Raw genomic sequence first — 15,207 nt, 5'->3', positions numbered from 1 at the left:
CTAAGGCAGGAGTGGCCAATCTGTGGCTCCGGAGCCACATGCAGCTCTTCAGAAGTTAATATGCGGCTCCTTGTATAGGCACCGACTCTGGGGCTCGAGCTACAGGTGTCAACTTTCCAATGTGCCGGGGGGTGTTCACTGCTCAATCCCTGGTTCTGTCACAGGCCCTGCCCACACTCCACCCCTTCCCACCCACTCCCCTGAGGCTGCCATGCCCTCGTGTTTCCCCTCCCCCCCCCCCCCCGAGCCTCCTGCATGCCATGAAACAGCTGAAGGAGGGAGGGGGAGGCGCTGATCGGCAGGGCTGCCAGTGGGCGGGAGATGCTGGGAGCCGGGGGAGGGGGGGGGAACTGATGGGGACTGCTGAAATATTACTGTGGCTCTTTGGCAATGTACATTGGTAAATTCTGGCTCCGTCTCAAGCTCAGGTTGGCCACCCCTGCCCTAAGGCACCTACCATAGCCAGCTGAGAAAACAATTCCTTTGGAGCCCAGCCAGCACTCAGCTTACGCTCTAGAGCACTTTATTTGATTACCCTTAACTCTCACACCTACCAATGCCCATAAGAGTATCATAATTATCAAGCCTTTTTATTCCAATTACAGTAATTGTTCATGTTTAAGTGTTATAACTATAAGGCATGAGTATATGGTTATGTCAGTACACTGACTCTTAAGAAGTGTTTATGTCACCTGCATGCAATGTAGTGGTAACTGTGTGTGTCCCAGGATATTAGAGAAACAAGGTGGGTGAGGTAATATCTTTTATTGGACCAACTTCTGTTGGTGACAGACAAGCTTTTGAGCCAAACAGAGCTCTTCTTCAGGTCTGGGAAAGGTACTCCCCAAAATGCAAGGCAGAACAGACTGTTTATCATAAGAAGTTTGCGCATATTGTAAGGGACCATTCCAGACAGAGTGGCCCGTTAACACATCTGCAGTGATAGGACAAAAAGAGGAGGTTAGTGGGTTATAGATTGTGGAACTAAGCCATAAATCCAGTGTGTCTGTTCAGGCCAGGACTTTTAGTGTCTAGCAGAGTAATGAATTTAAGCTCCCAGGCTCATCTTTTGAAAGTGTTATGCAGGCTTCCTTTGAGAATGAAGACTGATAGGTCAGATATACGATTGCTCTGTGAAAAGTGCTTACCAGCTGGTAATAGGGTGTTTTTGTCTTTTATCATTTTCCTGCGTAAGTGCATTAGAGAACATGGTGATTGTCTGGTTTGACCCACATAGTTGTCATTGGGTCATTTAGTGCACTGGATGAGGTATACCACATGTTGTGATAAGCATGTGTATGATCCATGGATCTCAGAAGGTGTGTTGTGGGAGTGTTGATCACTGTACCCGATATATCTCCAGGTTTTGCATCTGTTGTTTTGGCAGGGTTTGGTGCTCCTTTGATTTGGTGTGTCCTGGTTTGTGGGAAGCTTACATCCGATGAGCTTGGAGAGGCTGGGGGAGGGAGTTATCTGAATGCCAGAATTGGGGGTTCAGGAAAGATTTCTTTCACGATGGGGTCCCCATCCAGTATGTAGTTGTTACCCTGTACGAGTTCCAGTGTGGGGTGGTAGGTGACAACCGGGGTATGCAGTCAGAGGGGGTTTTACTGTATTGAAGCAGCTTCTCTCAGGCTATTTGGGTGGCCCCACTCCATGATGTGATCTACTTCTCTGGCAGAGATTTGTTTGGGGAAGGTGGTTTTGAGTGTGTTAAGGTGTATATCCTGGACTTTCTCCTCAGAGCATATTCTATGGAGCATATTCTTAGTGCCTGGCTGTAGATAACAGATTTCTTGGTGTGTCTGGGGTGGTTACTGGATCTGTGAAGGTAGATGTGGTGGTCCTTGGATTTCTTGTATATGGTTCTCTGTAGGGTTCCATTGTTGAAGCTGATTGTGGTGTCCAGGAAGTTGATGCTAGTGTGGGAGTGTTCCAGAGAGAATTTAATGGACAGCAGGTGGCTGTTGAAGTTGTGGTGGAAATCTAGGAAGGCGTTTAAGCAATCTGTCCAGAGGATGAAAATATCACTAGTATATCACAGGTAGATCATTGGTTTCATGGTGCATTGGTTCAGAAATTCTTCTTCAAGGTGGCCCATGAAGATATCAGCATATTGGGGAGCCATCCTAGCACCCATGGCTGTTCCCATGATTTGGGCAAACTGTTTGCTGTTGAATGTAAAATTGTTATGGGTGAGGATGAAATGGATGAGTTTGGCGATTGGTGTTTGGGGTGGATTTCTGGGGGTTGTCCGTTGTTTTATAAATATTTGAGACAGGCAGCAATGCCGTCATTGTGAGGGGAGTTGGTGTACTGGGACGTGACATTCTTGGTGGCAAGGATGGTGTTCTGAAGGAGGTTTTTAATATTGGAGAATTTGTGGAAGAAGTCAGTTGTGCCCTGGAGCAAGCTGATCCTTTGTGCGGTGAGGGGTTTGACGATGGTTTCTATGAGTCCCAATATTCCTTCTCTCTATGTCCTTCTCTCTCTCTCTTTCCATATCTCTTTATGTCACCTGCAGACATTTTGGTAAAAAGAACACAAAGAACAAGAATGCCTGTAATGATAGAAGCTTATGTCATAGGAACTAGGGATTTGCAGAAGTCAAGATAGAAAGATAAACCAAAAGAGCAGTATGATTTGGGGTCCCAGGAGTTGCCACCACTTCTTGAATATGACAGTGGACTTATATGATAGAAATCACTGGTCACAAACAGCCCGGGTGTTGCATGAAGTTACCTCAAGGTCTTATGAGGTTGTCATGGACACACTGAGGAGGAATAGGTGATGCCTCCAGCTTCTAGACGGGAGGGATTTTGCCATAGGAGGTCTCAGTTAGGCAACAACCATAATGGATAAGACAATCGAGCCCAGAACAAATGGACTCACCTCAGAGGTTAATCAAACATTGTCAATAATCACTTGCATCTGAAGAAGTGAGGTTCTTACCCACGAAAGCTTATGCACCCAATACTTCTGTTAGTCTTAAAGGTGCCACAGGACCCCCTGTTGCTTTTTACATTGTCAATAAGTTTATTTAGTAGGTTGGTAATAGGAAGACTGGGACAGAGGAGCTGCAAGAGCCCATGTTCCTGTATGCAGAAGCAGTGGATACTGGTCACTGCATAAAGAGTAAATCTTCCAAGCACACTGGAACCCACAGTTGTTACTGAACACCATGAAATCTGGCATTCACTCCTTGACGTCTGCACACATGAAGGAGAAGGGAATGCTGAATATCCGAGGACTGCCCTGGCCAATCCCTGCTGCACAGCTGGGTCAACAATTGTTTATATAGGGGTTGCAACAATGATGATAGATTGGTGACTGTTTTGGGTGCATTTTGTAACATGGCTCAGGTTTCTACATGTTTGTCTTTTCTTCCCACATCACATGGGAAATTAGTGACTTTTGAGGGTGCCCACAGATTGAGTAAATCTAGGTAATATTTTGTCTTCAGGCTTGTCTACATTCGAAAGTTTTACTGCTTCAAGTATAGTTAAAGAAATACAACCCCATCTAGCATGTCTGCAGTTAATACACCAATATATCACTAGATAAAAAGAGATGGAAAATGAGAAAAAGATAAGGCACTGGCAACAACAAGGAAAGAAAACCAGTTGGCAGAAGAAAAGGTGACCATCTCCAAAAAGTTGGTAGTCTTTCCACTCACTAATCTTGGCAGCCCAATAATCTCTGGTTAAGGATTTTTTAAGTTTCAGATTTCAGAAACCAGGCACACATGTTTTGCCATCAGCATTTTTATATTGAGGAAAATAAATCTAATGTGGCCAGTGAAAGAAAAATTCTGCTTACTTATTACAATTTTTATCGCCCCCACCTTTCACACATATATTTTCCTGTGGAATAAAATGAGTCCAGAATCTTACCTTACAGGCATTTCTCTTTTCATACAATTTCCCCTTCAATACTCGAGTGACATGTCATTTGGACTATCCTTCTGCATCAGTAGCTCTATCTTTTGAGTTAACCAAACTAAGTTTCTTGCTGGGTGAAGATCTAGAATATGTTCCTTGACCTCTTGCTCAAGAGTGTCGTACAAGATTTTTTTAAGAAGTGGAACCTAAATTTAGGCTCCTCAGTAGCCTGATTTTCAGTATTTCAAGCACCCAGATGAAGTTGATTTCAGATGAAATGCCTGATTTAAGTCAAGATTACTGCTAGTTGTTCAGTACTTTTGAAATCAGACTACTCTTTAGATGAATTTGAAATATGAACTTATAAGTCTTGGCACCTATTTTAAAATTGGAGACATAGTGTATCCAAAAAGCAAAAGCTGTGGAGGCAGTAGCAATTTTGAGACAGCTGCAGTGGCATGTTAAAAATGCGTTGAGACTATTCTGTCCTTTACTATGACACAGAACACTTTGGCACAGGATGTCCTAATGGAGACCACTACTTTGTTGATAAATGAACCACAGAGTGTACAATCTGTGTTAAGATTTGCTCATTTCTTTCACGTTGTTGAAAGAAGGAGAATCATTTCTGATGTATAATTCTATCCTGCTCCTCATTCATATACAACACTGTCAACAAATAGACACCTTGAGAAATGGCTTCCTAATTTGCAATAGATTTATAGTCCTTATCTCAAATTTCCAAAGTTCATCTGAATCTCCAATAGAAGGTATTTCAATTCATCAGCAAATCTTTCAAGTCATGAAGAAAACTCAAAGAATCAGTGTCCCTTAACAGTAGAAGAAATGATAAATCTGATAATTATATAATTCATGACAACACATATCAAGACATTACACCAAATGCTGACACAAGACCTATTTATGCTACTGTTTTGCTAGGGATATTCCCTACAGAACCATCTACTCTCCTTTTCTGATCCAAACACTTGCTTGGGAGAATGCTTTTTTGCCCTGCTTTGAAGAGATGCACAAATTTCATTCAGCAACCATTTTTCGTGATGGAAAACTAGTGGCCCTCAGCCAGCAACATATAAAAGTAAATGAAAATTTAAGTGCAGATCAGAAAGAAATGCGACACAGTATGACTACTTAAAAAAAAGTATGATCTCAGACATCAAGTCATCCCTTATCTATAACATGTTGATATGAATGTTAAACTGCCCTTGGCTGGGGAACAAAAGTTTTAGCTTGGTTACTGCCAAACAACTTCCCCAGTCTTCATGTTTTAGTATATACAGATCTATGCAAGATGGGAAGCAAATAAGATCTTTCCTTTGCTCAAACCTTTCTAACACTCCCAAGTCCAATGAGTAAACCATCATAAACATTAGTAGTAAGATAGATTAACACTGATACTTTGCACTTAAATAAGGCTGAGAACCTCAAAACGCTTTACAAATATTAGTTAAGTCTCTTAACACCCTTTACAGCTAAGTCACCACTATACACATTTTAGAAGTGGATAAATAGTTGTTCCGAGAAATTAAATGATTAGCATAAGGTCCTGCTCTATAAAGTCACTAGGGGCAATGTAAGGTTGGAGAAAAGCCACAACCATATACACACAAAGGTTTCCTTGCCAGGAAACCCAATTCGAAAGGAAGGAAGGAAAAGTTACATCTCTCTGTAATTGGTTCAGATGGCGATCAGGTGTCTGCCTCAAAAGACATTACAGAGCAAAACGATTACACAAATCAAACAGAGTAGGTTTACTTGCTCATAACTTTCAGGGTAACCCAGCAGCAAAGCTTGCTTTCTTTCAGAATACACTCCACCTGTGGAAAAGAGTAGGGGTTATATATTCCTCTTATTTCCCAGGAGGCCTTGCCCCAGGCTAACACCTACCAACATGAGCAGGCAAGTAAAGGTTATACTTAGAAAGCCACAAATCTCCACATGTATATTGAATGCAAATTTCACAATACACCACCCAGTTACCCATCATTCTCACTGGGATGGTTTTTAGTCAGTGGTATGGAGGGGGAGAAAGTTGCAAGTTTTAAATAGTTACATCTTCAAAACATGTTAGAGAAATTAATTCTTAAAGAGGATTCAGTTTTATCCTAGCAGCACTGTGCTCAGGACCTGGTAAATAATGGCAGATGTATGGCTAGTGCAGGAAGCCCAACAGTCTGCAAGATACAAGGACTATTAGAACAGATGGGGTCTTTACAGGTTGGATAGGCTATATTTTAAAAATGTGGGCACCAAAATATTTCCTAAAAGGACTGCCAAAAAGTTCAGATGGGTGTTCACTTACCCCAGTATAGAAGTGTTTATAAGTGTAGCCTACCAGCATAAGGCACCTTTATAGCAGTATAACTGCAATCCACACTAGGACTTTTACTAGTGAGAAGAGGGAAAAAAGACACTCCTAATAGACATAATTATCCCTGTACAACCCAGTAGACCAACCTGGTGCGTAGACCAGCCTCTAATTTGCCTTTGCTTAGAAGGTGGGGGAAAGAGCCTATCTAGGGCTCCAGCTAGTCTTAACAGGTCCCTGGAGAAAGTCGCTTGAGCCTCTCTGTCAGCTGAACTGTAAAACAGGATAAAGCTGGACCTGAATCAAAAATGGATTCCCTATTTGAACTATTCTTTACGTCTCAGCAGCAGTTTTCAATAGGAATTAATGTATCAATATTTCACAAGATAAAAGGAGATGGAAATGAGGAAAAGATAAGAAACTGGCAACAACAAGGAAAGGAAACCAATGGGCCAATGAAAAAGTAAACCCTCTCCAAAAAGTTGATAGCCTTCACAGTCACTAATATCAGCAGATCAAAAATTGCTGCTTAAGGAATTTTGAACAGTTTAAGATTTCAGAAACCAAGCACACATGTGTTTTGCCATCAGTGTTTTTACACTGAAGAAAAATAATACAACATGGCCAGTGAAAGGAAAATTCTGCTTACTGGTTAAAATTTTTTATCCCCTCCCCATGTCTTCTTCTGGAATAAATGGAATTCAGGATGTTACCCGACATGCATCATGTATCTAAAAAATATTGCTCTCATGAGTCCGACTAGCTGATGAGTCAGATATATCTACATATTTAAGTACATTAGCTTTATTCCAGTAAGGGACTAATGTAACCCCGCTGGGGTTTAGAGAGCATGGCCCCTTTAAAACCTTGTCCTGAGCCAGAGGAAGTACTGATGGTGCCAGGAAAAGGAAGTGTTAGTTGTTCAAGGGGAGTGGAGAGAGGGAGAGCACAGAGTGTGTGTGTGTCTGTAGCTCCAGACAAGAGGGTTACAGTGAGCAGGCCCTCACATAGTAAAGCAGCCGAGAACGAGCCCAAAGCCTGGGAGGGACAGAGCGGCCGATCGGGGACACCCCAGGACAGGAACCAAGAGGAGTACTCTGTCAGGTAGCAATCACCCAAGAAAGGCAAACCAGAACTGGACCGAGTATCACTGCTGCTCAGAGCTGTATGAGGCTGTGAATACTGGGGCTTGTGACCTTGCATTGGGAACAAGGAGGGAGGCTGTAACTAGCTAAGTGTGGAGGTTGTCGCTCTGTGTGGCTTTGCAGAGAACAGCAGAAGTGGGCACTGGAGGGGTTTGGTGTTGAACGTTCACTGGCGCCGAAGACTACCAGAAGCACCCAAGACTCACTGCTGGACTGGAACTTGACCCAGGACTCCTGAATTCTGAGTGTAGACACATTGCTTGGTGTCTGCCCTTTCTTACTGTGGTACCACTGGACCTGTGGGGCCTTTTCTTGGATGTCACCCTATTTTACTGCTCCTCCTACCTTCTCCCCTTTTGTTTTTCTCCATTTGTCCCTCTGTAAATAAATATTTCCCTTTCCTATATTCATTGTACTATTCTGGTGCATGTATTTTCTCCAGGGGGTGTGGAACGGGCACGCCCTTGGTGTGGAAGGGAATTTCCCTGCTGTGTTCTTGCACGTGCTTTTTCTTGGCCAGAGATGCCTGCAGAACAGACTCCATCCTGGCCAGGAGGGCACTACAGTTACACTAATTTGAAGATATTTATGAAATGTCTGCTACATCTCACCAAGGATGTTGGCCAATGGTATTTTACACTTATATAGCCCTTCCAGTCAAAGATCATGACAGTAGCATAGGGAAGTATAAGTGACTAGCCCAAGATCTCAACAGAAGTCTGTGGAAGAATTAAGAAAAACAAATTCAGGTTTATTGACTCCCAGTGCTATGCTTTTAACTACAAGATCTGTCAAGCAGTAATGGCTTGTTTTTCACGGCCAGCTGAAGAAATGTTGGCCACTAATATTTAAAAAAAAGGAAGTGGCAGATGAATTTTGATAATGGAGTAATATTGGCTGCATTTCAAACAGAATGTTTTAGGACTTGAAGTCAAGAAACTGCAGAATCCAACTCTTTTCCAAAGTGATTTTTTAAGAACTGCCGTATTTAGATTATAAAAGCAGACAAAAGCACTGTTGTTTTGAATAAAAGCGACTATCCGTTAAAGTGAAGGAACATTGCCATTGAAATCTTTATGACTAATCTGAAATATAATGCTTTAAACCAACTTAATTTTCAGTAAACGTTGTCCAGTTGCTATACATATGACATATTTCTTATCAACAATAAAAATGATGAAGGGCCCACAATGGAGGTATTCAAACAAACAACCAGAGATCACCTTCACTGGAGAGAGACTATTCCTTTGCTAGATATCAGAGTTCGTTTCACTCAAAGCAATGAACTCACAACTACCTACTCTGAAACAGCGTTTTTGAGATAGTGGCCATTAAAGAGACTTCAGTAGTTAAGTTTTGAGAAGTATGGTATTAAAAGATGGAAAAATGTTCAAGCCTTTTCCTACAGGCTTGCTAATGTGGGATGTGTCTCTTTTTCCTATTGACTTGCCTGTCTATGTAATACAGCAGAACCACACTGAAAGGCCTGTCACAAATTACCAGAACTAACCAAACACCATTAAAGAACCCAGTCAAAGATAACATGGCACAACTTACTGTGTTCATTTATTTTTCAGGAGTGTAGTTTAGTCTTATGTCTACACTGCAATTAAACACCCGCAGCTTGCCCATGCCAGCTGACTTGAGCTTGTGGGACTAGGGTGACAGGGCTGTTTAACTGCAGTGCAGACATTGTGGATCCTCTGAGTCCAAACATCTACACCGCAATTAAACTGCCCAGTAATCTAAGCCTGAACCAACTGACACGGGCCTGCTGCAGGTGTTTAACTGCAGTGTAGACATACCCATAGTTCACTAGTAAACAGATTTGGGTAAACTCTTAAAAAAAAAAAACCACGCTCATGAGCACTGATTTGAATAAAAGCTGTGAATTCACTTGGTTAGCATATACAGCTATTTCCATTCATCCTGTCTGAACATTTAAGTTTTTGCTCACAAAAACCATTTGTGGAACGAGGAATGCCATGAGCTCACCATAGCGAGAGTGTGTATTTGCACAAGTATTCACACCAGAAGTGTTTGTGGGGCCACCTTGAAAGATCTCCAGGGGTTCAAGAGTTATCCAGTCAGTGAGCAGACCCATCATGTGTACTAGGTGATTAATAATACATTGCATATTTGCTAACGAGGCAACAGCCTTCCATTCTTTGATCCCTAATCCCTTTAGGCTCCCTTAACAAGGGGACAGGGCTAACTCAGGGAGAATAGGGGTTTAAAAAGCCACTCGCAAGCGACCAGAGGAGCTAGTGAACAGGAGCAGCAAACGGAGAGAGTATTGTGAGGGAGTGTGATAGCCAGAAACCCCTAATAACTCACTCCCCAAAGCGCACACACAAAGAACAAAACAAACCATCCAACCTGTTGCAAGAATAAAAATGATGCAAGCAGAAGTCCAGCAGCAGAGTGAGGGCTAACCAGATTATTGCACTGAATGCAGCATGTATGATTACCTGCCTGGTGTGCAGGTGGCATGGGTGTATGCATTCTGTACAAGCAGCTCATGGCCCTCAGACACTGAGTATGGTCTCTTGAAACCTGGGTGGCTGAACTAGAGGAACCTAACGGAGATGGACAGGTACATAGATGAGCAATCCCACCCCCAGTCTGACAGCCTCTGTGCTGCGAAGGAGGAGGAAAGTCTCAGGGAAGGAGAACACCAAGCTGGAGCGGAGGGCAATAATCCCATGGTTAGGAGCCTCCTTCCAGTTGATGTCCTGGTACTGTCTCATACTGAGGATACCTCTCCATGGGAAGGGACCCCTTTTATTAGGAATAGACAGGTAATAACAATGGGAGATTTGATTATTAGAAATATAGTTGGGTTTGTGGTGACCGGGAGAACCGCATGGTGAATTGCCTGCCAGGTGTGACAATTGCAGACCTCTCGAGACATCTAAATAAACTTATGCACAGTGCTAGAGAGGAGCCAATGGTCATGGTAGATGTAGGTACCAATGACATAAGGAAAGGTAGGAGAGAGGTCCTGGAGGCCAAATTTAGGTTGCTAGGCAAGAAATTAAAAACCAGGATCTTCATGGTAGCATTCCCTGAAATGATTCCAATTCCACGTGCAGGGACAGTTAGACTTACAGAACAGCAGGGTCTCAATGTGTGGATGAGACAATGGTGTTCGGAGAAGTGGTTTAGGTTTATTAGGAACTGGGGAACCTTTTGGGAAAGGAGGAGCCTATATGGGAGCAATGGGCTCCACCTAAACCAAATTGTTGGCATGTAAAATTAAAGAGGTTGTAGAGGAACTTTTAAACTAAGGACTGGGAGCAAGCCCATGGCTGTGGAAAACCACATGGTTCACGCTGACATATTGCCTAGGAGAGGATTTATTAAAGGGGATACTCTATATGTTAGTAAAGAGGAGAGAATAGAAGTTGATAAAGTGCAGGTAGGAATTGAAGAGAAACAGTCAAACAAAATAGTCCCATTCAATTACATCACATGAAGGCAGACAACTAAATATTGATAAATTTTATAAGTGCTTGTATACAAATGCAAGAAGTCTAAATACTAAGACAGGTGAACTTGAGTGCTTGCTATTGATTGAGGATATTGTTATAATAGGCATCAGAGAACCCTGGTGGAACAATGATAATCAATTGGACATGGTAATACCAAGGTACAAAATATATAGGAATGACAGAGTAGGTTGCACTGGTGGGGGAGTGGGCCTACATGTGAAAGAAAGCATTGAGTCAAATATAGTAAAAATCTTTAATGACATTTTAAATCAAACAGTACCACAGAATCTCTATTAACAGAAATTCCATGTTTGAATAATAAGAGTATAAATTAGCTGTTACCACTCAAGAAACATCTTGGAGTCATTGTGGATAGTCCCCTGAAAATATCTGCTCAATGTACAGCAGCAGTCAAAAAGCTAACAGAATGTTAGGAACCATTATGAAAGGGATAGATAATAAGACAGAAAATATCATAATCCCATCATATAAATACAAGGTACACCCACACCTTGAATATTGTGTGCAGTTCTAGTCACCCCATCTCAAAAAAGATATTAGAATTGGAAAAAGTATAGGAAAGGGCAACAAAAATTATTAGGGGTATGGAACAGCGTCCATATGAGGAGAGATTACAAAGACTGGCACTATTCAGCTTGGAAAAGAAACGACCAAAGGGGAGATATGATAGAGATCTATACAACCATGAATGGTGTGGACAAAGTGACTAAGGAAGTATTGTTTACCACTTCACATAACACAAGAACCAGGGGTCACCCAATGAAATTAATTAATTAAATTAAACCTATCATAAGGAAGTACTTCTTCACAAAACACAGTAAACCTGTGGAACTCATTGCCAGGGGATATTGTTTACAACTGGGTTTAAAAAAAACCTAGATAAGTTCATTGAGGATAGGTCCATCAATGGCTATTAGCCAAGATAGTCAGATGCAACCCCACGCTCTGTGTGTCCCTAAACCTCTGACTGCCAGAAGATGGGACTGAACAAACAGGAGATGGCTTACTCAATAAATTGTCCTGTTCTGTTCATCCCCTTTGAAGCATCTGGCACCAGCCACTGTCAGAAGATAGGATACTTGGCTAGATGGACTATTGGTCTGACCATTCTTATGTAGTCCTGAGCCATTATTTGTACAGCAATAGTCACCATAGAGAGTTTGTGAACAATTCACAGGATGAAAACTTTGCAGAAACTGGTTAAGGAACCAATCTGTGAAAACCAAGGCCACTTACACATAACTTGCAAAGGGGAAAAGGGCTAAATTCATCACATCAGTTGTTGGCTGTGAATAGCTCCCCTTGCTCTGCTAGTTATATGCTACCATACATTTACTAAGAGTAACAATAAGAGAGCACTACAGCACTCAGCTTATTACAGATCTACTGAGAAGTGGGGGCAAGATGACAAGGGGTTTTGTGAGAGCTCTCATGTTTGTGAAGGGAGAACTGGAGACATTTTATATAGTACGTGTTTTGACTCAAAGACTTAAACTCTGCTTTTAATTTGGGTAGTTTTCTTCCTCTCAATAAAGGAAGCAGCATATTACTCTTCCTAGCTCATTGCTGAATTCCTCTTACAGTCAGAATCTATGGCAGGGGTCAGCAACCTTTCAGAAGTGGTGTGCCGAGTCTTCATTTATTCACTCTAAGTTAAGGTTTCGCGTGCCAGTAATACATTTTAACGTTTTTAGAAGGTCTCTTTCTATAAGTCTATAATATATTACTAAACTATTGTTGTATGTAAAGTAAATAAGGATTTTAAAATGTTTAAAAAGCTTCATTTAAAATTAAATTAAAATGCAGAGCCCCCCGGACCGGTGGCCAGGACCCGGGCAGTGTGAGTGCCCCTGAAAATCAGCTTGCGTGCCGCCATAGGTTGCCTACCCCCGATCTACAGCATACAGTGACATTTCCTGAAGGTACTGATATTGACTGTCTGAGATTGACTGTCAGGCCAGTGTTCACAAGAGAAACAGTTACAGGCAAAAAGAAGAACAGGAGTACTTGTGGCAGTGGGCTAAAACCTCACCTGCATTAGGGCAGTTTTGTACATATCACCAGCACAAAGCTGTCCCAAAGCTTCCTTAACCATCCCTGGCAGGATCTTTCCTATGTATGGGGATCCCACCAGAGGTCACAAAGCCTCCTTACCTCTTCATCCAGCTGACACGGGGGCATGGCCAGAGGAAAGGGGTTCCCTGTCCCTCAGTAATCCCTGCCTGCTGTAACAGCCCCTTGAAATGTCAAGTTCTTCTGCATTGAGCTGTGGGGACCACAGATTGAGCTGTGGGGACCATAAATCAGCCCAGAATCAGGGGCTGAAGGCTACCATTGCACCCCTGGCCTCAAGCTGCATTGAGCACTCCTCAGTAGGGCTGAGCAGGAAACAGTTTTCCCGCCCCCTGAAAACTGTTGAGATTTAAAAAAAAATTCCATACTGCATTGGGACAGAATTGAGATCTTTTGAAATTTTTCAGGAAGAGAGAGAGAGTGCATCCTGACCCAGAATAGCCAGTAGCCAGGGCACTGAGATGGGAGTCAGGTTCAAGTCCCTGCTCTGAATCAGGCAGAGAAGGGACCTGATCCTGGGTCTCTCACATCCCAGGTAAGAGCCATAACCACCGGAGTATAGGGTCAGTCTCTCTCTCTCTCTCTGTCATATTGAGCAGAAATTCCATACTGCACCCAAGAAACCTTCCTTACAAAAGCTTAGTCAAAATTGAAGCTATACCTACACTACAGAGCCTATGTTGGCATAACTCCCTATTGTAGACGCAATGCATGCCAACAGAAGGAGGAGTTCTGCCTGTCTAGGAAGACCACCTCCCCAAACGACATTAGCTATGCCGACAGAAGAGGATTTCTGTTGGCATAGCTGCATCTACACTGGAAGTAGTGTCGGTCTAGCTATATCATCAGGGTATGGTTTTTTCACATCCCTACTCGACATAGTTATGCCAGTGTAAGTTTTAAGTGCAGACCAGGCCTGATGCATTCCAGTGAATAACAGCTCAGGATCTGGGTCAGTATCACTTCAGAAGTACAGTACTTATACAAGTTCTACTTTACCAGGAGAACATCTATCCCCACTTCTCTTCATTATTCAAGTACTTCAGTAAAAATTCAATGGCTCATCTCTCTTCTATCATGTCAATAGCACCATCTTGAATTCTCTATAATCTACTGCACTGATTTTTTCAGCCCTTCACTTCAGATTCTGGTATAACCTCTGAACATGCCTTAGTATACACATTTTTAAAAATTTAATTCACTCTGATAAATGCTGTCTTCACATTCCCTGCTTTCTCGCCTTCCTCCTCCATTAGGAGCCAATAGCGCCAAGAAAGAGAGTACAACCCGAAGCATTTTGTTAAGACTGAAATGTTTACATAAACGTATTTCAGATAAGAGTGGCCAAGAACCCATTACCTGGGTCACAGAGCAAAAACATCTGGGGTTTATAGGACTCTTAGATCCAGCTCTGAAAGAAATATTAGAAACTTATCCTAGGGATATTTAGGCCTTACCTGAAATATTTTTTGATATATTATATATCCAAACCCTCAGTGAAATAAGATGCCTCCATGCCTTCCAAGCTGATAGCTCCATCTCAGACACACTGACTGGTTTACACATTAGAACTCCCACCACCCCAGAGAGGAGTTATTTTAATTATTCTCTTTTGGACCCTGGCCTACTTTGACTTTTCTGTTGAATTGGAGAGGGCTGTTTAGAGTTGGAAAAGCAGTTTCTTAATCTCATTATCCATGAAATCTGACCACTTCTCTACTGTGAAATAACTCAAACCATTGCAGAACTGGACAAACGCCAAAAATGTTAGTTTTGCTTCGAATGAGGGGGGAAAAAGCCTCTGTCTAGCAAATCCAGAACTCCAGTATGTCCCTTGTAAGGGAGCCTGGAGTAATTCCTCATCTTTTACTCTCCTGAAACAGACTTCTTATTGTTTAGCACAAAAAGGAATCTTACTAGGGTGACCAGACAGCAAATGTGAAAAATCGGGACATGAGGGGGGGGGGGTAATAGGAGCCTATAGAAAGAAAAAGACCCAAAAATCAGGATTGTCCCTATAAAATCGGGACACCTGGTCACCCTAAATCTTACATACCAAGATCGCCTCCAATATTTCTCTTCCCTTTCCCAGGATTTGCAAATTAACATCAAATAACTGCCTGAAGGCAAATCCTGCCCCTTCTGCAGCAGGTAGAATCCATGCACTTCCATGGCTCAGGATGGGGGGAAAAAGCCAAAACTGGGACCTCATGCAGGCCTTCTACATGCTCTCTGCACTGCAGAGTTCAACTCATGAGAGGCAC

At 42.4% G+C, this 15,207-nt stretch overlaps 1 long non-coding RNA gene across 6 annotated transcripts in view; it reads right to left on the bottom strand.

Moving 5' to 3' along the window:
• LOC101950813 (uncharacterized) overlaps positions 1–15,207 on the bottom strand; it is a 240,023-nt gene that overhangs the window by 175,196 nt on the left and 49,620 nt on the right. The window contains exon 8 of one of the 6 annotated variants that reach the window (XR_010590993.1): positions 860–2,518. The exons of the other annotated variants lie outside the window; for them this stretch is intronic. This is a non-coding gene — a long non-coding RNA (uncharacterized LOC101950813). Of the gene's footprint in view, positions 1–859; positions 2,519–15,207 lie in introns of those variants that run through there. 6 annotated transcript variants of the gene reach the window in all.

Source organism: Chrysemys picta, chromosome 10 (genome assembly GCF_011386835.1).
Source record: "Chrysemys picta bellii isolate R12L10 chromosome 10, ASM1138683v2, whole genome shotgun sequence".
Lineage (NCBI taxonomy): Eukaryota > Metazoa > Chordata > Testudines > Emydidae > Chrysemys > Chrysemys picta.
This window is presented reverse-complemented; position numbering and strand designations above follow the sequence as displayed.